Below are 24,474 nucleotides of genomic sequence, written 5' to 3' on the forward strand. Positions count from 1 at the left end.
AGAAAGGCTCTCATGAACCTGAAACAGCTTGCATGCAGATTAGGCTGCATGCACAATCCTATTTACAGTGGACCACCAATTATGCAAGGGTTCTCTGTCTCTTGAGAAGAAGCAGTGATGCTACTGGCTAGAGGTAAAGTGAGTGGAAGTGCCCCACCATGCTTTTACTGGCTACCTCACCACTTTCCCCTTTTTGGAAAGGAAAACTCGGAAAGCTCCTACTTCACACCCCTGATAAGCATCAGTTAAGCAGGGAAATGAGCTCTTGAGTTGGAACTAGGGGTGGATAAATTGGTCAATTCTTGTTTCTAATTTTTCCAATCTGGAGATCAGTTCTTCCAAATGTGCACATCAGTATGCATTTTAGGTTTTTTTTAAAAAAAAGTTCTCATGAAAATTCATCAGCACTTTAGGGTGGATTTCTCCTACTGTATCCTTTCTGTGTTCAATTTTACCTAATGCACACATTTTTTCCAAAGCAATTTCCCTTAATATAATGCATTTTTAATGCTATCTTCACTGTGCATTTTTATGCACACTTTAGCATAGTATGTACATTTTTGTACACGTTCTTGCCCCTCCTTTCCTTTATCTAAAGAAAACCTAGGCTGTCCATAAAGTACTGGTAACAAACTACAAAAACAATTCTGCACATTGCCAACAGAGGTGCAGGTTTCCACCCCACCCTACCCCAGTATTTAGCACTGTCCGTCACATATACAGCTATCTCCTTGGTGGGCAGAAGTTCATTGATGTGTCCAAGGTGTAAAGAGATCCTGGCCCCCTTGGTAACAAATTCGCATGGCATGGAGAAAGCGGATAGAGAAAATTCTCTCTCCCACTCTCATAATACCAGAACTTGTGGACATCCAAAGGAAGTACTCATTCATGCAGGGCATAGCTAAACTATTTGCTTTGTAATTGAGACTGCCAGTGTGGTGCAGCGGTTAAGAACGGTGGACTCGTAATCTGGTGAACCGGGTTCGCTTCCCCGCTCCTCCACATGCAGCTGCTGGGTGACCTTGGGCTAGTCACACTGAAGTCTCTCAGCCTCACTCACCTCACAGAGTGTTTGTTGTGGGGGAGGAAGGGAAAGGAGATTGTTAGCCACTTTGAGACTCCTTTGGGTAGTGATAAAGCAGGATATCAAATCCAAACTCTTCTTCTACGGAACTCGCTCTCACAAAAAGGCAGTGATGGCCACCAACCTGGATGGTTTTAAAAGAGGAATGGGCAAATTCATGGAGGACAAGGCTATCAACACTTGCTAGCCACAGTGGCCATGTTCGACCTCCACTGTCAGAAGCAGTATGCCTCTGAATATCAGTTTCTGGGAACTGCAAGTGTTCAGGGTACTGTTGTGCTCATGTCCTGCTTGTAGGCTTCCAAGCAGGCATCTGATTGGCCACTGTCAAAACAGGATGCTGGACTAGATGGGCCATTGGCTTAACGCAGCAGGTTCATTCTGTGGCAGAAGAAGTGCATTGCAAAATTCAGAGAAGCATGAATGTTGAAGGATGGCTATGTTTTAGAAAGTGTGAATTAGGTAGGTTCACCTTTATATGTGAACTGAATCAAAATTTCCCCCCAACCCTAGTTAGGACAAATATCTAAAAACCTAAACAGCGCCTGCAGAAAACTTGCGGCTTTTGCCTAAGGAATGTAAATTATGACACACTTTTAATCCCATTTTTAATAATGAATAATTTTAATTGTAAATTCTATCTTACTGTTGTATAGGCTGATTTTTTTAGATTCTGCTTGCCTCACATGTGTCAGCTCTATTAGCTTAACCTAAAATCTAAGTTACCGATATGGTAACTTAGATTTCCTTTCCATATGCAAGGACAGAAGGAACAAAAGCAGTTAAATGTTGGGCACCCTAATCTTTCACTAAAAACAGCAGAAAAGTACTTAGAGCCCTGTGTGCTGATTCTATATAGTTAGCAGTGCACATTATGACGCTAGCTGACATTGTAAAAACTGAAATGACTTCCTTTTCAAAAAAACAACAACAGGGAGAGATGTGAATGCCTTCCCGTATTTTATGGTTCACGAAACTCCTACAGTAAATTGCTAGCTCTGTGTAGTGCTTATGGGGGCATTTTTGTGGTGGTAAATGATAGCTGCAAGATCTACGAGGGAACCAAAGTGCGAAGAAAATAGTGGATAAAAGTGGATAAGCTTACAATTATTTCAAAAGGGAGTGGGCAGAAAGAGCATTCTGCTAAACCTCTGGTGGTCAACTAAAGAATGCAATCTGGAAGTCTGACATATTATAATAAGCCAAGATCCTTTAGTGGTTAGCAGTGTACTTACAGAAGCTGTCACTATTAGTGGGAAGGGAAACAACAGGCAAGTAATCTCATGAAAAAGTCTAGGAAGCATGCATCAGTGAGGAAAGATGATATACATGAAGAATATGATGTTTGATGGGAAATCAGTAGAGCTTATTTCCTAGTAAAATATATTCATGATTGAGCCATAACAATTAAAGCCTACACCCTATATTGAAGTCAATTGTGAAACTCCAGGGACTGAACCATAACTCTACTAAGATATTTTACAAATTATAACCAACCAGCATTCTTGCGGTTGCCATTTCTCTAATAGGTGATATACTCTCCTTCCCAAGCACACCTCTCAAAGACGGCTGCCGCAGAGGAAGAGATAAGAAGCAGGACAATTCCACTGGCTCTGCTGAGACACTAACGACCTTTGACTCTACCTCTCGCTAAACCGTCACCTAGCAGCAGCCATTCCACCAGGTTACAGAAGAGGTGGACGGTAGGGTTATTTCCCCCTGAAAATGCACAAATCTTACGAATCCGCATTTCATAATGCACAAAGCCATATTTAATAAAGCACAACAGCTTGAATTAAAACCCATTTAACCATTCTAAATAAATCTGAGTAGCTAGACATAAATGCTACACAGGACTGGCTATAAGAATGTTGGTCTTAATCTTAACAGTCCTATGTACTTTTTACATAGTTTAAGAGGCACACGTAACCTCTTAAAACGAGGACTGCACTAGGCACGAGAAATGCATTAAAATTTATCTTTTCCATTCCTGTTTTCTAAACCAAGCTGCAGGCTTGTAAATATCATTATTTATTCAGTAAATGTAAAACATAGAGAAGCAAATAAGCAAGCAGCTCACATTATGTCCAATAGAATATCAGTTGCCAACCTTTGGGCCCATTTCCAAACTGGATAAACTCCCATGAACACTACATTCACCACAACCTATTCTGTTGGCCACAATCAAATGCTTCTTACAAGCCTTCTTTTTTGGACCATAAAGAAGGCTGATCGCCGAAGAATTGATGCTTTTGAATTATGGTGTTGGAGGAGACTCTTGAGAGTCCCATGGAGTGCAAGAAGATCAAACCTCTCCATTCTTAAGGAAATCAGCCCTGAGTGCTCACTGGAGGGACAGATCCTGAAGCTGAGGCTCCAATACTTTGGTTACCTCATGAGAAGACTCCCTGGAAAAGACCCTGATGTTGGGAAAGATTGAGGGCACAAGAAGAAGGGGACGATAGAGGACGAGATGGTTGGACAGTGTTCTTGAAGCTACCAGCATGAGTTTGACCAAACTGCGGGAGGCAGTGAAAGACAGGAGTGCCTGGCATGCTCTGGTCCAGGGGATCACGAAGAGTCAGACATGACTAAACGACTAAACAAGAACAACAACAAGCCTTCTTTCCATTTTCAGCAGGGAGAGGGGGCACAGGGTGTAAGAGAAAGCCTCTACAGGCATCCATAGGTACCATGTTGGCAATCCCTAGAGAAGAATATGAATTTGAGACACTTTGGATATCTGACACAAATACCTTTTAAATGCATGAAAATTGCACAGCACCAGACCTTGCAGGACTGAGACTTTCATCTATATATTTTTGGAGAAATTTAAAAGGGGTTCCTAGGCTGGATATAGACATGTTGAAGAAGTGATTCAGTTAAACGCATTGTAAACTCATACAGGGAAATCTGGTAGGGAAAGACGGGACTCCACAGCGCCATCTGGTACACAGTGTTATATCACATATACAATGCATATAAAACACTTTTTCTTTACCAATCTAGCTGAGTCCCTAGATTGGAAGTATCCCTCACTGGAACCCAAAATAAAGGGATGCATGTTCCAACTGAAAATATAGGCCTTGACTGAAAGACAAATGTGCATAGGTTCAGCCTCAAAAATAAGGAGGCGGTTGCGAAGCAATGTTTCTTATACACTCCCCAAATACACCTGTGATTTCTAATCACCGATCAAAGGATCACAGCAATCTTAGAAGTTGTAACCCAATGTCACCATCCTAAACCTATCAAAACCATTTAGCTCTTCAGAGGAGCCCTCATCATAATATCATCTAATCACATATACTCATTTTTCAGTATCTCTATTAAGATTTTGACTAATTTTCCTCTTCATTAAATATTAACCAATATCCTCTTTCATCTGCCTACAAAACAATTCAAGATTAAGCACAATTGCCTTGCCCATACCGCTCAGAAGTCCCGATTTAAGTGGGACATCCCGAAATTATAGAAGCCAATCCCAGCTTCTAATTGGATCCTGGAATGTCCCATTTTTTGGTCTGGCACTCTGGAACATGTCAGCTGAATGCCAGTCCAGAAAAAAAGTCCATTTTTCAGTACAGCGCTCTGGCACAAGTCAGCTGGCTTGTGCCAGAATGCCGGACTGAAATGTGCTCGTTTTTTCCTCTTGATTTTTGGTCTCGCTCAGGATCTTCCTAATTTTGGTTCCCAGGCTGTTGGGAGGGTATGCATGCCTAGCTGACCCCCCCCCCCCCGGCATGCATACAGTGCTCACTATGGATTCTAATCTTTTCAGTGTTCCGGAACAAACACCCGCTAAATGCAGTACCTGAAAGCAGCTAGTTCTATACTGTAAAAGGTAGGCAGGGGCCTTTCCAATTTAGCTAGGCCATAGGCTCAAAATAAAATGGAATCATCACAACAATGCAGTTTTATGAAATTAATATTTTATCCATCCATGCAAATAGATATACCTACAAAATATTACGGAACAGGGTTTGGTTTTTTGGGGGGGGGAGTGTCCCTACCTACCTACAGAACATTCATTTTATTTACTCAACAGATATTCACATTATTGGGTCCACTTAAAACACTGCATGCTTCCATTCCAATCCTAAATCGGCACTGAAAATACCAAGGATGTTATCTCAAGTGTGAGAGATGAATGCAAAGATGGTGTGTCTACCATCCAGCTCCTAGCTTTCTGCATAGCAGATGCCTCCCATTGGGACACAGGAAGATCTAAAATGTTTTAGGAGGATAGATCTTTTTAAGAAAATCAACTGAAGCAGCAGCTGCACCACAATATGACATACTAGAAGAATCGAAGTCTTTCAGGCAAAAACTCCAGAAATTAAATCCTAGATAAAGAAGGACAAAACCCCAGACTATACACTATTGATTTTTTAAAAGCAATGTAGTAGATAAAAAATAATATCAAAAGAATGCTTAACAAAGAGGTGCTTATACCTCTAGTGTATGATGCTTGACTAAGAAGAGTAACATTGGCAAACATGCACCATGTTCTGTCAAATCACTACTCACCCATTTAACACAGTGCTCATTCACTTCTACATAAACTGTAATAGAAAGCATATTTTGCTGCAGGGTGTGCATCCAAGGGACTGATACTTTCTCTGTATCCTGAGTAAGTTGCAGATGTTTTCTTGTTGGAAGGACCATGAATAGAAAAAAAGTGTGTGTTTTGCTGGCATTCACTTAGGCCTCATTCTACTTTTACACATGGCTGTTGCTCAGATACAGCAGTAATATGTTCTATTCAGGCATGCAGTTATTATTAAATCTAATGAAATGCAGTTTATTTGAGAAATTCAGATAGGAATGGACACCATGAAACAACAGTAGCTGAAATTGTTATTTTAGTCGTGTCCGACTCTTCGTGACCCCATGGACCAGAGCACGCCAGGCACTCCTGTCTTCCACTGCCTCCCGCAGTTTGGTCAAACTCATGTTGGTAGCTTCGAGAACACTGTCCAACCATCTCGTCCTCTGTTGTCCCCTTCTCCTTGTGCCCTCCCTCTTTCCCAACATCAGGGTCTTTTCCAGGGAGTCTTCTCTTCTCATGAGGTGGCCAAAGTATTGGAGCCTCAGCTTCAGGATCTGTCCTTCCAGTGAGCACTCAGGGCTGATTTCCTTCAGAATGGATAGGTCTGATCTTCTTGCAGTCCATGGGACTCTCAAGAGTCTCCTCCAGCACCATAATTCAAAAGCATCAATTCTTCGACGATCAGCCTTCTTTATACAGCTTAGGTCTAAGATAGCATAAAATTTATTCCCAATTTTCTGATACTACTATCTCTTTGTTGTTACAAATAAAAAATGGAGATTAAAAGAAAATCTGGTGCTTTCTCTGCACTGCCATTCTTATCGTTTTAAACAGCCCTGCTTATCATTTTGTGAAATTTCCTCTGCTAAGATCCAGTGCTACTATTTCCCCTTTTCTAACATCAAAGTCTTACTAATTCTCGTATTTGTGCCCCTGAGAACAAAAAATATATAAACTGAATGTGGGCCCAGCGTGCATTCTTATTTACCATCTTAACTTGCCATTAAATATATTTATCTCACATATATATTAGCTGTACAAGTGAAAATGCAACCATTTACAATGAATTATTCCTTACAACAATGAGATGGCAAGGAAGCTACTGTCATATTCAAAGGATAAAGGACAATTGTTACCTACTTAATATTATTAATTTCATGCTGTGTAAGCACTATAGTTAAACATGTCCAAAACCATAAGTTCACTGCTATTCATAAACTACTTCATTACATTTCTCATTTCCTAGTCTTGCTTTTTATTTCTATCAAATATCTGTAAAGCTGCCCCTATCATCACCTTCAGATTTTCTGATGAAGTAATGAGTTATGCTAAATCTGTGGCCCTCCAAATACCAATGAATTCCAGTTTCCATCAGCCCTATCCCAGCATGGCTGATAGGAATAATGCAAGTTGTAGTGCCACAGGTTCTCCAACATTGCCATAAAGCTATATCCTACATATGCACATAACATTTTTATTATTATTGTGGAATAGTAAACAAATGTTTTCAAAAATACTGACACCCCCCCACCCTTTTGGAGCTAAGAGGCAGCTTATTTACTTGAGTTATTTATTGAAGATATTTAGGGCGAAAGCCCTCTCAAAGCAGCTTACCAGATAAAAGCAAACAATAAAACACAACTAATAGATAAAACCAGCAGTAAACCACGAAACAACAGCAGCTCAACAAGAGCATTTCAAGGCCAAGGAGAACAGTGTATCTTCAGAGGTTTCCTAACACTAGCATTAAATACTAAACATGTATTAAAGCAACAACTAAAATATAATAAAATACAAAACACTAAGTCAAGAGAATTGATCGACAGCAGTAAGAACTCTGTACTCTGAACTCAAGTCACACCAAACATCCTCAAAAAACTAAAAAAATTGGAGACAGTCTAATTTCCCTCACCCCACAAGAGGAATTCCTAACGCATTGGTTGAGAAGGTCCAGTTCTGTTAACTCCACAACTGGGGGTAGGGGTAGGCGACCCAAATAAGAGCATCTCAAGGGATCTTAAAATTGAGTATATTCATGTGGGAGAAGACAGTCCTGGACGCAAAACACAGATGGCTACAAAAATCAATGCAGAGTGGAGCTTTCAGGACAGAACTCTTGGAAAGAAATTAAGGGCCCATTCTGAGCAGAATGAGAAGGGGTGCCCCCCAATTTAGCAAGGATGTGAGGAGGCCCTACCAGACATGGTGGCCAGAGATGTGTCATGCAGAGGTACAGTGGGAAGGGAAACAATCCCAAAATATTGCACCCCGTTATGGAAGATTCCCAATTTCAGACTGCTGACTCCCTCTCACTGCAGCCACAAAAACTGCAAAGTTTGGTAGGGATTTTCAAAGGAGCATGGGGGCTACAAAGGGGAGGGGGGAAATCAGTAAAGCCAGCTACTTAGGAAGGGCAGACCCATTAAATCTAGTCCTTGCTGCCTCTCTTCTGCCCCCATTTTTTCCTCTAAAACTTTTGAAAATAGCTGCTCATACCCTGAGCAGCTAGCACAGAGGATTCCTTGCTGCCATTAACCTTGCATGAACACAGTGTAAGTCCGCCTAGAAGCATCCCATCTCTCCCAAGGCCAGACTGTATGGGGGGGGGGGGAATAGCTTTCCCTATGTAAGCATAGGAGGTAGCTGTGCTTTTTTCTGCATAATTCTCTCCGGTAGTGACAGGATGACATCAAGCCTTCTTATTCCCAGGACGACTTGCTCCATGTTCATTCAAGGCAGCTGGCAGTCTTGTAGGCTAGCTGCTCAGGCTGTTGATGGCTGGTAACACGATTTTCAGAATTTTTAAAGGAAAAAAATCAGGGGCGGGTGGGGAGAGACAATGGATGCGTGCAGCTTTATTTGAGAGATCGCCATAACATTTTTGGAAAGTAGCTTCATATAAATAACATCCTGTTTTAGTTTGTATGTCTTGGAGATCGCTAGCTCAAAGGCAATCATTCTGTAAAGAAGAGAAGCTTGTTTTTCTTTCCAGCTTTAATCTCTTGCAAATTCCCTGAAGGATCTTAAGGTCAAACTGGAATCATCATCAGTAATAACCATCTGCAGGTCAAAAGCTGCCTTGCTATTCTCCATATACATCCTTCACGAGGCTTGTACAATCATTTTTCGAGTGGGGTTGCAAAGATATACCTAGGGGCATAATTTCACAAAATTGAACCACACAGCTGGCCTTCCCATAATATACAAGCCATATAGTACCTCACTGCTAAGTGATAAAAGTGTTCTAAGTTTAAAACTTCTGTTTAAGAAACTTTATATACAGCAAATTAGTATATCATGTCTATCTTTGATTTGGAGCCCTCTCAAAGAAGCATCTGAGTCCATCAGTCGTATCAACAAATAATTTTTAACAAGATAATTAAGCCAGCATGGATAACTGATAGGAAACTGAGATTAACTATGATTGCTAAACAATATAAACCAAGGAAATACAGAATTGATATAACAATCCAGATCTTCTTGTTCACCTTGCAGTAGGTTCACAGGTACTTTGGTTGATTTCCAGGGCTTTTTTCCAGCCAGAACTCACCGGAATGCAGGTGGGCGCCATTGCCATTATAAGAGAACTATAAGCACTCTCTATATATATTCCAATAAACTATTCAGTACAAGATCTATAAGGACTTATAAGCTACACCATCAGCAGAACAAGGTAACAAAGGTGTGATATCAGAGTGGACAGCAGGAGGTTGGGCATTTTTAATGCTTCCTCATGTTAACAAAACAAAAAAACCCACCCAAATTCCTTCCTATATGAATTACATATAAAACTATCCGTGTGTGTGTGTGTTATCAAGGCCTAGACAAAAACTCCTGTCTGAGAGCCATCTTTGAATGTGTGCCTTCCAAACCATACATCATCCTGTTATTGTACAGTAATCTAGGAAAGCCATACTACTAATGGAAGGTAGACTCAATAAGGCATTTTAAACTACACTTTAAAAATGCCTTATTGAGCCCATTTTGTAAAAATGGCTTTATTAGCCATTGCTCCAAGGGACACTAGACGGCACACGTAGATGGATCCCTGCCCATCCTCGTTGCCTTCACAAGAAAGATAAGATAAAGCTAAGAGAGAGTTAACTTGGCCCAGTTTGTTCTTGCTCACTGGGGAAATATCTAGAAACTTCTAGCATTTTCATGATTTTGCCAAAATGACAATGGAAACCTATTAACTATTCATGATTATGTTAACAGTAGACCATTTTATGAAGAGAATATAATATAAACACAAGCTTCAGCACATTGCAAGAAATCTGACATAGAACAAGTCTGAAAAGAAACAATAGTCACTCTTCTGAACAGCATATTTGGTAGTTACTATTTAAGAACCTCCGACACTGGCCCAATCTGTCATTTTTTCCATGACTTATTCACAAATTATGGCTTTTCCTTGGGGTTTATCCCTGAAGCCTTTCTCATGCATGAGTATAGGCAGCAGAGGCTTAGGATCAGAGTTTTACTTCTCCTAGATGGGTTACCTTCCCAGGTTGACATCTGTCCCTCATTACTCTCTGCAGCCTTCTTGACCGTTAGACCCACTATTGGTCTCATCTGCTCAATCCAGCATTAGAGGAGAGTACACAATACTTCAGGAATTGATTTACTTTAGAATACAGAAGTCCTTATAAAAAGTTTGTGGCAGATTAATGCATAGCAACAGTCCAACAGGGCCCAGGTTTTATAAAGAATTTTATAAATACAGTATTAGCAGTTTTAAATTTATATCCCTTGTTACACAGATGCAAACTTGCAAAGTTTGCCATCTATGCAGTTTATTTATAAGCAACCAAAAGCAACTAGCCATGTTTAAAAAAGAAAGGAACTCATTATACTCCTTCCTTTATTGTTTAAAGAATATTGCAACAGATGCTGTTTATTGGTAAAGCATACCTTAAGAGTTTGAAAACTGAAATACATGCTACTGTTAAGTAAAGAAGCTGTTGACGCTTTCTTAAAACCTTTTATTCTGAATTTCAGTTCACAGGCTGGGGGCTGAATGTGTCCCTTCTTAGTCCCATTGCTCAGATGTTATGGTTTTGCACATCAGTGAAAGAACTAGGCCAAAACTCAGCTCCATATCAAGCCTGCTTGCTCTTCTGAGACAAGAAACTTTTGACATATGGAGGAAATCAAGACTACAGCTCTCCCACTTCTGTCCTGAAGAAATGTTCAGTGGACTGAATGGCCTTTATATACAAAATGGGAGCATTACCCACATTGCTGTCACATCCAAACAGTACATTTAAAGCAATCTTATACCACTTATGCTACAGTTTCCCCAATACAAACATGGGAACTGTAGTTTGTTAAGTGTCTCCTAACAGCTCTCAGCACCCTTAACAAACTACAGTTCCCAAGAGTCTTTGGGAGAAGCCAGGATTCTTCAAGTAGTATAAGAGTGCTTTGAATGTATATTGTGGTCTGTGTATGTATGTAGCTCACTTCTAAACCAAGTACAGTATAAAGGACAATGTAAGAACATCAGACACCACGATGCAAAGGAAGGTATACCCACTGAAATTAATAAATATGACTAAGTTAGTCTTCTTAATTTCAACAGATCTACTCTGAGTTGAATGCCATTCAGTCAGTCACAGAATAATCGTAGAGAGCAAGGGAGCTAAAAGTTTACACAAATAAGTATATCTGCATACACAATATTTGCAACTGCATCATTTATTCTAAGATTAGCCCTCTTTAGGGAAGTTTTTAATGTCCGACATTTTCTTGTATTTTTAATGTTTTGTTGGAAGCTGCCCAGAGTGGCTGGGGAAACCCAGGCAGATGGGCAGGGTATAAATAATAAATTATTCTTATTTATTTCTTATTCTTATTATTTTCTTGTGGCAAAGAATTTAGACTTCCTATTTTGCAGAACATAGTAATGAAGGAGGAGGAACAGCAACAGCTGAGCCTTGTGTTTTTATATTGTAAACGGCCCTGTGATGATCCTCTGATGAAGGACAGTATAGAAATGTTTTTTAAAAAAAAAATCAAAAAAATCTTTACCATCCTTTTTATAGCACTTCTTGCCAAGGCACAGTATGATAACCTGAACTTCCGAAGGACTGTTAGTTGCATACAGGCCAGGCATTCAACAAAATGAAAAATCTATGTGAATACCAATTTCTGTCTGTCACTGTGAAGTCATCTTTGTGGCTTCGCCTGGGCCTGCTGTCTCTTCTAAGCAGATTTGGTTTAGATTGATGTGGCTTAGCCAAGGAAGGCAGACAGGCAATAACCAGGTTACTGACAAAGGAAAGGAACAAATAGGAAGACTGTTATTAGTTTATTGTAGCTTTTATGGTGAAGTTAACTATAGTGACTAATGTGCAATGGCAGCTACTTTCAGAGACGACTAACAATATGACTGTGAGCTATCTGGAATGTCTTAGAAACAGATATTAAGTTCACACTTGCCAAGCTATTAGCACATGAAAACAATCTATTATGGGTCACCACACTTCTGTGTTCTCCAGAGAGAACAGTGTGTGAACTTGAAAAGAAAAAAATCTGCAAAACTAACCAGGTTTAATGCTTTAATTTCATTTCAGGGTTTTATCAGCTGCTCTTCAATTTCCCTCTTGAGTAGTATTTGTTCCAAAAGCAATTATATTTTCAGAGTTAAATGTTAATATATATGGGGAGGAAAAATGTGTAAATCCTGCCTCCAGCAGCAGCAGCAGCAGTGAATGGCTGCCACTTGCTAACCAGCCAGTACAAAATGGCCTTGGAGCAAAGAATTCTGGACCAAAAAAGGCCGGTGAGGATTTACAGTATCACAAGGGGGCCGCTTGTTCTTGTGCAAGTAATTTTATATGCTTAAATGAAGGGGACACGTAACATTTTTAAATAACTGTAAACCACAGAGTCGTTCACATTTTATCATTATTCTAATTTATTTCTTGCAAATGACTTACAAGAAGGCAATGTGAATTCCTTGTAAATTTGCATCTGGCTGCAGGCCAATTAACACCATCTGTGTATAGATGACTACACAAATTAATCATTCCAATCTATCCATAATTATTTTTCCTGGACATCTTGTATGATTAACCAGAAGAGAGGAATCTGCACAGGTGCCACAGACTGATGTGGGAAGAAAGGGACGGCACAATAATCTCCAACGTTTGGTCTTGCCTGGGAAAAGTCCTTCGGACTATTCTGTTGAAGACATAGAATGAATGATGGTAAAAGTTCAGCCAAGCCAATCTCTCTCACCAAAGAATGTTCAGGGGTTAAGTGACTGTTGTTAACCGGTCTCTGCCAATCCCCCATAACTAACGATTTAAAGCAGGCAATATGATAATTCTATATTTTCTCCCAGACCTTCTGTTTCCATGAGGTCTGTGCCCTTAGATCCTAAACCAAGTTGTATGTTCTGGCTCACTTTCTCTTTTACGTCTTTACATTATTGCTAAATTTGTTAAAAATTATATGTGGGAGCACAAAACATTCTGTCATTTGTTAACAGAGTCCAATGTTATTCTTAACAATATTTTATCTACAAAGTTCTAGTCAGCAAATATGAAGACACAAACCAATTTCCCTTGCAGATGGAAACACTGAGGCAATATATACCCTGCAGCCAGTTTTTGGCATTCACTTTTGTTGTACCTTTAGGAAATAGCTTTTAAATGACTTCTCTTGAAATCTCTGTACATTTTCTATTAAAATATATAACAGTTTTTGATCCAACTTGTGATTTTATTATATTCAGGTAACAGGAAAAAAAATGGTCTTTGTGAGAGAAGAAGATGAAGATCTAGTTACGTAATAGACTTTATTTATATTGTATTGACAGTTTGTATCAAATATGCATGTTGTGGGATTTAAATAAGCATTCTACAGCAAACACTGGATAAATACAATGCTTATTAAAATTATTGGATGGACTTATTGGGATAGGAAAGCTCAGGGGGTTTGAATAATTTACAGCTATGAGACTACAGTAGATAACTATTTTATTATTTCCAAAAAATCTTATTGGAGCTAAAAAAAACACACCATACCATTATGATTTGGTAGAGAATGTTGTGGATGTGCTGACTGCAGAGAATTAGAGAAATAAAATGGGCAAAACAATGTATCTGCTGGTGCTCTATATAAGTTAGGGTGCAACCCTCCCCTTCCAAGGGCAGAGAGGGTGTTCTGCTGCTGGTATTTTCCCTTAACTGGCAGTGGAAAGCTCTGCCACCATGGATGCTCCATTGGCAATGCTCCATAGAGAGGCGAGTTTCAGGAGCATGTCTGGAGCAGATTCAGGGACCCCCAGGACAGGGAAGAAAAGGAGCACTGCCCTGAAGGTGGTGTGGTTATTTCCCTGCCCTTTGGAACCAATATTCTTTGCTATTGCATCTACAAAAATTATTAGATTTGAAGTCTGCATCATGTAATAGCAGCATTAAAGGTAAACATCCTGAACTTTAAAATGCACATTTATATAAATTAGAGAGAAACTTTTAAACTTTTCAGTATGACTGCAATGAGGCCTTCCTAAGTCCTGCTTGTCAACAAACCTGGTTTTGAGGTTCATATGAGGATATGCCAATACCACATAAGAAAAGCCAGTGTAGCAGGTGGGGAATGGAAGAGAGGGCAGATCAAGGTCGTCTATTGCAGAGGGTAAAGGGTATATCAGTAATAACACAGAAATATAACCAGGTATGTAGGTCTTCCTACATTTCACTGATAAAGTTATTATTATTAATGTTCTTGTTAAACACTAGAAGCTGGAAGCCTTTGGCAACTCTAAAAGAAAGCATATTAGATATCAAAATTAAAAGCTAAACAGACTTTAAATTATTCCTCTAAGGACATCCTATCTACTTCCCAAGAGTTAACGTTTATAATATCATCAAAGGCATTTTGTGAAAAGAGACTAACCACTCTTGGGCGAAAGCCAAGTTTTCAGTGTACCTAATATGAAACAAGACAACAGAATCCAAGGCCAAAAAAATTAAGGTTGCACTCCTATTCACAATTAACTGAAATGAAGTTAATTTCAGTTATCCACTGTTGAACATAGTGGATACTCTTTTAAGTAAATATACATAGGTTTGTGCACTTAATCTTAAAATTAAGATTTTAAAGAAGACAAAAGACTTACCGGTAATTCTGCATTTGGATCCCCACCCGTTCTCATTTGCACAATTAACTGTCCCATCTCCACAATAAATAGTCTCTCTCTCACACACATACACCATATACTCGTTCCAGAGGGATACTCTTACTATCACTTGTAAACTGAATTGGAGAAAAGCTAATTGTGTTAATTAGCCTACCAGTGTCAAGATGCCTGGTTACAAACAACAATTATTTGTTTTAATCAATTATCACTGTGAATAGCTTAATAATTTAATTATCGCAATTCCATATACTGTCTGACCTGGTTTTTTTTTTAATAAAAGAAATGTGGCTTTATGCCTGTAAATCTGGCTGATGATGGGCTGTATTTTACCAATGTTTGTTGCTGAAGATTCTTAAGGTGCTGTCACTCTTTCAGCAACTGATGCTATCCTATGATCTAATGTAAGACATTACAAAGACATGATAAAGCTCCAGTGCTCTTTACCCGTGGAACCTCTAACTGTGGAAGATGCAGAAAGCATGGGACAATACAGACTCTGAATAAATCAAGCATTTCTACTTCACAACCTCATAGAATTACCGAAGGAACTCTCTGAAGTCCAACTAGACATTGTTTAGCTTTCCTGTACTCATTCTGCCAAACCCAAAGGATGCAATCCTACACCCAGCACATATGAAGGGTGAAACTCAAGAATTGCCTCTTTATTTCTGTCTCTGGTATACACTAGAGCTATTCAGGTCATGCCACAATACAACCAGGTCATTAAGCCTCCGCCCTGCAATGGTTTTCTTAACAGACCTCTGCAACTTGTGACCAAGAAGAATCCAGCCCACAGGCCATGTAAGGCAAGTTACCGGGGGGGGGGGGGATAACAGAAGAGCTGTGGAGCCCCCAGGAAGCCACAATCCATTGTTAGTTGGCTTTGCTTTGCTTTGTGGAGCCCAAAGTTGCAGCTTTTCTTGACAATCAAGTGGAATATAAATCTTATGGGGGGGGGAGTGCCGGCTTCATGTAGTTGGTCAAGGGAACTGTGGACTCAAAAAGGTTGAAAACCTCTGTGTTAAACTATTACCTTTATCACAAAGTGAAACTGGAAAGGCAACAATGCAAAAGCAATGGCCAATATTCTACTTTTCAGAGAGCATGTAATGGAGAAAGAGGGAAACTGAAAAGACAATGCTGAGACTTAAAAACTAGCTTTACAGGCAACCTTATGAAACACTCAAAGAACCTCTGCTCATCCACATGACTTGCCAACTAGAGACATTTGATGACTCAGAAGATGGTAAAAGTTATATAGATTTGGAATGGCAGTTTTCAGAAAACACACACATTATCTGTTCCTCTCACAAGGTCCCAAAGGAACATGCTCAAGTCTAGGCTGTGCTGAGTAGAGCCAATACTTTTTGATATGCTGTTCGGGGTGGGTGTGTGTAATAAAACATACTTCAGTGGCAGAAGGAAGATACCATTATTATTCAAGACAGGATCTGCACTCTGTGTGTGGTTTATGGCTTGCCACAGAAGTAGGCATAAGGTACAAGAGCAATATGCTCCCTGTGGGCTGTGAGCCAGTTAAGATAAGTCCCAGGGCAGCTTGTTAAGTATTACTGGGTTATCAGAGCACAAACAAATAATAGATCAGATGTCCTGCATTTGCCTGAATATGATACTCTGATTGATTTGTGGAGATGAATTTGATACAGGTTGGAATACAGGAGTTCATGCCATAGTAAATGTGTTAAGTTTAAGGTGCCACAAAAGTGTTGATTTTGCTACTGTAAACTAACTTGAACCCTCTTCTGGTTGGATTCTGGAATTCAGAAAAGGTTCTCCATCAAGGCAATAACAGGTCATAATCAGACTACTAAATCAAACTGGTATGGTTCTAGAAACCTGATGCAATTCAATAGCGTCTGCTTGTTCAATAGTCTGCTTCAAAAAGGAAAGGCTGGCGATAGGGCCACAGTTGGCAAGACTAGTTTTTTGAGCCAGAGCTGAATTGCAAAGCTGACCTCCTCCTTTCTCTTAATGAGGCATTAACAACCCCAGACAGCAAAGAACCCAGTCTCCATTAAGTTGCACATGTTGTTGTTGTTTAGTCGTTTAGTCGTGTCCAACTCTTCGTGACCCCATGGACCAGAGCACGCCAGGCACTCCTTTCCTCCACTGCCTCCTGCAGTTTGGTCAAGCCCATGCTGGTAGCTTTGAGAACACTATCCAACCATCTCGTCCTCTGTCGTCCCCTTCTCCTTGTGCCCTCCATCTTTCCCAACATCAGGGTCTTTTCCAGGAAGTCTTCTCTTCTCATGAGGTGGCCAAAGCATTGGAGCCTCAGCTTCAGGATCTGTCCTTCCAGTGAGCACTCAGGGCACATACTACCCCACAATCGAGTCTGCTTCAGGAAGAGAGAGGCAGACTGGAAATGATCCAAAAGAACAGGACAAAACTGAACATTCAAACTCTGCATCCTAACTTGGGACTCCCAAGCTGAAATGAATTCAAAAGATTTTGCCTGCACCATCAACAGCAAATTCATTCCAGAAAACAGATGATGACTCAACGTTCAGATGAAGAGTGCTGGGTCTTACCAGGTCATGCACCAACTGGAAAAAGCAAACACAATGACAAAGCTTCAAGGTGGTACTGAAAAAAATATATATAAAAATTTAGTGAAACAGCAAGATGTCCAATGTTAAACACCCTATTTTTCCATATTATTCTGAGGTATTGTCTTTTGCTGCTGTTGTCTGCTCTGTTTACATTTGGTCTGCTCTCTCTCTTTCATTTACCAACTAAAACAGCTCTACTGTACAAGACTTTGCAGACACATTGGCAGCCAAGAAGGGAAGTTACTTTGCAGCCACGACTGCCACAGCATAGTCTTTCGAAAATGATATATTTAGCAATTGGCCAGCTTCAGAGAAAGATGAGAACTACTTGTGCTCTAGTTGTCTTTCTTCCTGCTTCAGCTGTCTCCGTCAAGGGAGACATGTTCTGACAAAGTGTGAAAGGGCATCTCAAAATGATTGTGCCAGTGAACTAAGACAGCCTTTCCCAACCTGGTGCCCTCTAGATGTTCTGAAATACAGCTCCCACCAGGCCCAGCCGCCACAGCTGATGGGCACAACATCAAGGAAGGCTGATCTATTTTACCAGTAAACTAATCTGTCAAGAAGTACTATCAAGGTTAATAGAGGTCTCTACCAGAGAGTCCTGCAGATGTTGGATTCATGGGTTATTCTAAGTCAGCTACCGCCCCAACATAAAAAGATACTCATCTGTAACCTTCTGAATATGATATGGCAACAGTGTTCGATTACAACTGGAGAGGATTGCTCTTAATAACAAGAAAAGTTTTCAAAACCAAACAGAAAAAGAATGAAACTCTTGAAAACAACTCTCCCCCCCCCAATATATTGCGTCATTTTAAAAAGAAACCATCCTGTAGTACAACATAAAACATTTTCTTAAGGAACTAAAAACCAAAAATGCAAAAATACCGGTATCTATAGTAGAGTAATTCTCAAGCTGGGTCTAGAAACCTCAAGAATTATAAGGAACGGTTGATAGAACTGGGTATGTTTAGCCTGGTAAAGAGAAGACTGAGAGGTGATATGATAACCATCTTCAAATATCTAAAGGGCTGTCACACGGAGGATGGAGCAAGCTTGTTTTCAAGTTACAAGAAAGGAGATTCCGAGTAAACATCAGGAAGAACCTTCTGACAGTAAGAGCTCTTAAAATGCGCAACAGTCTCCCTCAGGAGGTTGTGGACTTGCCTTCATTGGAGGTTTTAAAGCCAAGGTTAGATGGTCATCTGTCATGGGTGCTTTAGCTGAGATTCTTGCATTGCAGGGGGTTGGACTAGATGACCCTTGAGGTACCTTCCAACTCTACAATTCTATGATTCAGCAATACTGATTACACTTTTGGTAAGAAATTATCAGATTACTTATTCTGGAACAGCCTCGCAAAAGCCTCACAGTACTGTTAATAAGGTGGGGGGGGGGGAGGTAAAGGACCCCTAGACGGTTTAGTCCAGTCAAAGGCAACTGGACTATGGGGTTGCGGCGCTCATCTCACTTTCAGGCCGAGGGAGCCTGAGTTTGTCCACAGTTTTCTGGGTCCTGTGGCCAGCATAACTAAACCACTACTGGCGCACGGAAACGCCATTTACATTGCTGCCCCTATTTAGGGGTCCCTATTTATAGCGGTCCCTATTTATTCACTTGCACAGGCATGCTTTTGAACTGCTAAGAAGTAGCAGTATTTGTCAGGGGAGGGGGGGGGGATCATACTCTAAAATCTCTGGCTGATGCCAAGAATTGTAATGTCCATCAAATTCAAGAAGGGTCAACTTTGGATATTCTTAACTTTTTGAGGAAATTGGTTGGTAATGATTGCAATGCTAGATAGTTTTGCAAACTATACTGGAAACATACTGCAATTTTTGGTCATCCTAAACAAAAGGATGAACCCTTACAACATAGTGACATGAATTTGTGATACATATGCCCCGTCTCAACATTTATTTTCTGGAGCTCTGTGTTTTAGTATTATTTTCCCATTGCTGATTAGCATCTTTCCTCAAAAGGTCAGCCTAGGACAAAGTAACATTTAAAGTCATCAGAGGCAATCATCTTGATTGCTATACTTTAAATAAAAATGTTCAACTAAGAAATGTCCATTGAATATCACTTCAATTTATGACCTCATTAAGTAAATAATCTTCTCAGTTCAAAGCCATGCTTTAGTCTGCAACATTGGCATTAGGCCTAAAAGGTCATGAGGGTTGTTTCAGTTGCAGGACCTTGATGATGAAGAATTGAGCAATATATATAGGAAATGACATCTACAGCAGGGATTGGGAAACTCTGACCCTCAAGATGTTGGTAGATTACAAATCTCTGATCAGTAGCCATGTTGGCTTGGGCCAATGAAATATGGAGTCTACCAACATCTCGAGGGTCACAGGTTCCCCTTCTCCAGTCCAGCGGTTCTCAAGCTTTTTTTCCTAGGCCACACTTTCAGAATAAAATTTTGCTCATGTCACACCTTTTTTTATTGATAAGAAAGAAATACATTGGAAAACAAACAACTCCTATAACTTCTTGATTTATAACATAGAACACAACTACTTTATAATATGATCACGGGACACCCAGAAAGTATAAACCCAAACAGCTACAAAAGAACATGTATCATTCCCCAAATATAATTATAAACAAACCTCTTACCTACATACCTTATGTATATAAATCCCATGAGAGGTGTGAGCTTACTTTTGCCAGGTAATCTTATTTATATTAGGTCTAATTTGAGACAAAGAAACTCTCATCTCATCAATATAAAGAAGGCTTTCTCTTTTCTCATCTTTCATATTTGTCAGAGTTAAAAAACCCTGTTCACAACAATATTTCATGGAGAACTGTAGACTAGCTCACACTCTTGAAGAGAGGCATGGATACTGTTTCTGGTTGTATAGCCAAAAAATATGAGTTTCTTTGATTGTCGTTGAATCTCCCTGCCACTTGGCATCCTCTCCTGCCACACTTGGCAAATTGCTTAAGAATAGTCATTGTGGCTAGTGCTTTACAGGGTCCTGCAATCCCAGTGTAGGCAACACCCTCATGAGATAGGTCCTACTCTAAATTGTTTCCCTGGGGCCATCTGTTCAGCCTCAATGTGTTGCCTTTTATGTGTATTTTTTGTTCTCTTCTCTTTGCATAACAAGGGATTGGTAGCAGCCTGTGCATGGCCGTATAGTGTATCAGCACTTCTCTGAAGCAACTGCCTTGTTCTTCACCATCTGAGCTTTCCTCAGAAATAATTAAGTCTCTAGATGCTACGATGGTGGAGAAAACTTCAGAAATGTAAACCAAACATAACTATATGCAGCAATTTATGTGTAAAACTTTATATAGCCTTAAACTATTAATACACTCAGTGTACCCCAGAGATATGTTATACCGTTTATACTGGAGAGAGGTTAACTTAAAAGCTGGAAGTATTTCTTAAAAAAAGAAGAAGAAAGAAACACACAAATAGAATACATGCAGAACTTTTTTTTAGGTGGAATTTGGGAGATCATCTGTTCTCTTTCTCTCTGATGTAGATTCAAGTACTGTAGATACTACTGGACAGGAAGAACATAAAAGATTCATACCTGCACCATAGTGGTTCACAGATTACTGGGGCAACTCTTGAGATACAAACGACAAAAATTAATATATAAAGACATCCTTTATAGGAACAGATCCTCTGCTTATCCTGATTTACAGCAAGCTGTGTCTTCCTCCTCCACTAGCCAGGGTGAACAAAAATAAATCTTCAATGATAAATAAACAACAATTTAAAAACAAATAAATCTTTTTAAAACACGCTAGATCAGATTTTTTTTTTACTTTTAAAATTCTATCAAGTTGCCACAGGATGCAGATATGAATTCTGCAGTGCAAATACATAAATTCTGCAGATATAAATATTCTGTAGTGGATAATATAACATCTCTATTTAGTTGCAAGCAGATAAGTTTTACTTGTTATGGCAAGCAATATGTATACATTAGGATACCCTACTCAGTACAAAAATATAAATCAGAAATCTGGAAACTTGATTTCAATCAGAACTTTAAACTCTCCCATTTTCTTTGGGATTTAAGTCAATAACTTAAACTCCCCTGATTTAAATCAATATAACCTGATACTAGTTTCCCATAAATCAACACTGAGAATGGCCATGATGACAGGGCAAGGACAGGCTCAATAACAAGAATAATACAGGAAATAAAACAAAAGCAAAAAAAAAAAAAATGTTTTTCAAAGCACCCGATTGTCCTCCCATTTAGCAAACAGTAAACTGAGAGCAGATCAAGCCTGCCATCTGGATATTACTCTTATTATTTCCATCAGGCAGCTCTCATTAATTTTCTAAACCCATTCTGTCATACTCAAACATTAACAAGTGGGTTCCTTTCTCTTTGGGGCTTTCACCTTTTTAACCTGCCCTTAATTTTCCAGTAAGCAGCACACTCTAGATGCAGCAGAATCCTGTGTAGTTCTACTCAGAAGTAAGCCCCACTTAAGTTCAATGGGACTTGCTGCTAGGTAAAGATGCACAGGACTATATTCTTAAGACTCCAGTCCTACACACACATATCTGGAACTCACCAATGAATAGACCATGCCTAAAACTGCATTGGCAATTGCAAGTAACGATCTATTTTAAGACTGCATATATTTAAGCTAATTAATATTTAAGTTAATTAATGTGTGCAAAAAAGCAGCAGGCTGAGACTCTTGAAGAGATTGCAGTTGGCTTCCTGAGTTCAACACCCTTCTGGAGGAGCCAGAAGGACAGAGCTACCACCTGACTGTTCAATCTTTTCTATTCTACCTTGGTTAGGTTTGCAAATAACACTGTTAACAAATGCTAATGTTAATTAATGCAAGAATAGTATTTTTCTCCTTTTTCATAGAATCATAGAGTTGGAAGAGACCACAAGGGCCATCGAGTCCAGCCCCCTGCCAAGCAGGAAACACCATCAGAGCACTCCTGACATATGGTTGTCAAGCCTCTGCTTAAAGACCTCCAAAGTAGGAGACTCCACCACACTCCTTGGCAGCAAATTCCACTGTCGAACAGCTCTTACTGTCAGGAAGTTCTTCCTAATGTTTAGGTGGAATCTTCTTTCTTGTAGTTTGGATCCATTGCTCCGTGTCCGCTTCTCTGGAGCAGCAGAAAACAACCTTTCTCCCTCCTCTATGTGACATCCTTTTATATATTTGAACATGGCTATCATATCACCCCTTAACCTCCTCTTCTCCAGGCTAAACATGCCCAGCTCTCTTAGCCGTTCCTCATCGTTTCCAGGCCTTTGACCATTTTGGTTGCCCTCCTCTGGACATGTTCCACTTTGTCAGTGTCCTTCTTGAACTGTGGTCCCCAGAACTGGACACAGTACTCCAGGTGAGGTCTGACCAGAGCAGAATACAGTGGCACTATTACTTCCCTTGATCTAGATGCTATACTCCTATTGATGCAGCCCAGAATTGCATTGGCTTTTTTAGCTGCCGCGTCACACTGTTGGCTCATGTCTAGTTTGTGGTCAACCAAGACTCCTAGATCCTTTTCACATGTACTGCTCTCAAGCAAGGTGTCACCCATCTTGTATTTGTGCCTCTCATTTTTTTTTGCCCAAGTGCAATACTTTACATTTCTCCCTGTTAAAATTCATCTTGTTTGTTTTTGCCCAGTTCTCTAATCTGTCAAGGTCGTTTTGAAGTGTGATCCTGTCCTCTGGGGTGTTAGCCACCCCTCCCAGTTTGGTGTCATCTGCAAATTTGATCAGGATGCCCTTGAGTCCATCATCCAAGTCGTTGATAAAGATGTTGAATAAGACCGGGCCCAAGACAGAACCCTGTGACACCCCACTAGTCACTCTTCTCCAGGATGAAGAGGAACCATTGATGAGCACCCTTTGGGTTCGGTCAGTCAGCCAGTTACAAATCCACTGAGTGGTAGCATAGTCAAGACCGCATTTTACCAGCTTCTTTACAAGAATATCATGGGGCACCTTGTCAAATGCCTTGCTGAAATCAAGGTAAGCTACATCCACTGCGTTCCCCTTTTTAATTTGCTGTTGTAGCTGGAAAGCAACTAACCTCAACTGATGCTATAGGCACTAACCAATAATGTCCCCAATACTCCTACAATGCTCACTGAGGCAATGGATGAGCCAACAAACAAAACTGCACCTTTTCAGGAGCTCAATACTGTGGGCTGGATGCTACAAAACTACAGACCTGCTACAGGACTATGGTATCTGGAACGCACCACAAAAACTGTAAATTATTACATCTACCCCCACTCCAGGGGCCTCAAGAAACTAGACAATATAAGAAGACCCTGAGACATCAATCAAAGATGAACTGGGATTTTATGTCACAACAATCCTACATCATCTAGTCAGAAGCAATCCTCGTTTTCAGTGAGCTTACTCCAAGTTTATAGAATTACAGTCTAAATGCCCATCTTCAAAGGTTATATGAAACACAAGGAAAAACTAATTTCCTGATCTTGCATGAAAGTAATTCTTTCCCTCTCATCATTCCACTTACCTTGTAAATAGGGGCAGGGAACCTGTGGCCCTCCAGATGTTATTGGACAACAACTCCCATCATCACTGACCATTGGCCATGTTGGCTGGGACTGATGGAAATGGGAGTCTTGAGGACAATAAGTTATCCACCCCCATTCTAAAGTATTGCTAACTTTTTTGGGGAGGGGAACAATACCACTGTGTTCCCGTTGCTGTTATATTTAAAATTATATTACATGCTTGTTTATTTGATGCAGTCTTTCAATCTTATATTTTACTGCATTCAGATTTTTAAGCCATATTCAGTTCTGAAAAATGAAAGGTTTACCTTTAAAAAAAAAAGTAATGAAAAGCTCATTCTTGATACAAAACATATCAAGTGAGAATATTCTGTCTCAAGGTGTTGTGAGCTCCATGTTTTCTCATCTGAAATGTACTGGTATGAAAAAGAAAACCAATTGAAAAAAGTGAAAAAAACCACCTGAATAAAATTGTTTTTTCCATTCCACATGATTAGGCACAGTGTGTGTAAACTCTGGTGCATGTTCTCTCATTTCTGCTGTCATTCGTTGGCATTTCCACCATATAAAATGCATTAACAGTGCAAGGGTAGACTACCA

At 39.9% G+C, this 24,474-nt stretch overlaps 1 protein-coding gene across 6 annotated transcripts in view; it reads right to left on the reverse strand.

The window, feature by feature from the left end:
• The window catches only part of KCNG2 (potassium voltage-gated channel modifier subfamily G member 2), a 50,597-nt gene that overhangs the window by 20,444 nt on the left and 5,679 nt on the right, over positions 1 to 24,474 (reverse strand). Inside the window, exon 1 of one of the 6 annotated variants that reach the window (XM_081205813.1) lies at positions 5,615 to 5,754. The exons of the other annotated variants lie outside the window; for them this stretch is intronic. The gene's annotated coding sequence lies outside the window, so the exon portion shown is untranslated. Of the gene's footprint in view, positions 1 to 5,614; positions 5,755 to 24,474 lie in introns of those variants that run through there. 6 annotated transcript variants of the gene reach the window in all.

The sequence above is a fragment of the Podarcis bocagei genome (genome assembly GCF_964188305.1).
Source record: "Podarcis bocagei genome assembly, chromosome: 8".
NCBI lineage: Eukaryota > Metazoa > Chordata > Lepidosauria > Squamata > Lacertidae > Podarcis > Podarcis bocagei.